Source organism: Bison bison, unplaced genomic scaffold (assembly GCF_000754665.1).
Source record: "Bison bison bison isolate TAMUID 2011002044 unplaced genomic scaffold, Bison_UMD1.0 scf7180017864384, whole genome shotgun sequence".
Taxonomy (NCBI): Eukaryota; Metazoa; Chordata; class Mammalia; order Artiodactyla; family Bovidae; genus Bison; species Bison bison.
Window position 1 is genome coordinate 3,047,998 of NW_011494956.1, and position 791 is coordinate 3,048,788.

Consider the following 791-nt stretch of genomic DNA (forward strand, 5'->3'; position numbering starts at 1 on the left):
AAAGCATCAATTCTTCGGTGCTTAGCTTTCTTCACAGTCCAACTCTCACATCCATACATGATCACTGGAAAAACCATAGCCTTGACTAGATGAACCTTTGTTGGCAAAGTAATGTCTCTGCTTCTGAATATGCTATCTAGGTTGGTCATAATTTTCCTTCTAAGGAGTAAGCGTATTTTAATTTCATGGCTGCAATCACCATCTGCAGTGATTTTGGAGCCCCCAAAGACAGAGTCTGACACTGTTTCCACCGTTTCCCCATCTATTTCCCATGAAGTGATGGGACCAGATGCCATGATCTTCGTTTTCTGAATGTTGAGCTTTAAGCCAACTTTTTCATTCTCCTCTTTCACTTGCATCAAGAGGCTTTTTAATTCCTCTTCATTTTCTGCCATAAGGGTGGTGTCATCTGCATATCTGAGGTTATTAATATTTCTCCCGGTAATCTTGATTCCAGCTTGTGCTTCCTCCAGCCCAGTGTTTCTCATGATGTACTCTGCATATAAGTTAAATAAGCAGGGTGACAATATACAGCCTTGGCATACTCCTTTTCCTATTCGGAACCAGTCTGTTGTTCCATGTCCAGTTCCATGTCCAGTTCCATGTCCAGTCCATGCTTCCTGACCTGCATATATGTTTCTCCAGAGGCAGTTCAGGTGGTCTGGTATTCCCATCTCTTTCAGAATTTTCCACAGTTTATTGTGGTCCACACAGTCAAAAGCTTTGGCATAGTCAATAAAACAGAAATAGATGTTTTTCTGGAACCCTCTTGCTTTTTTGATGATCCAGTG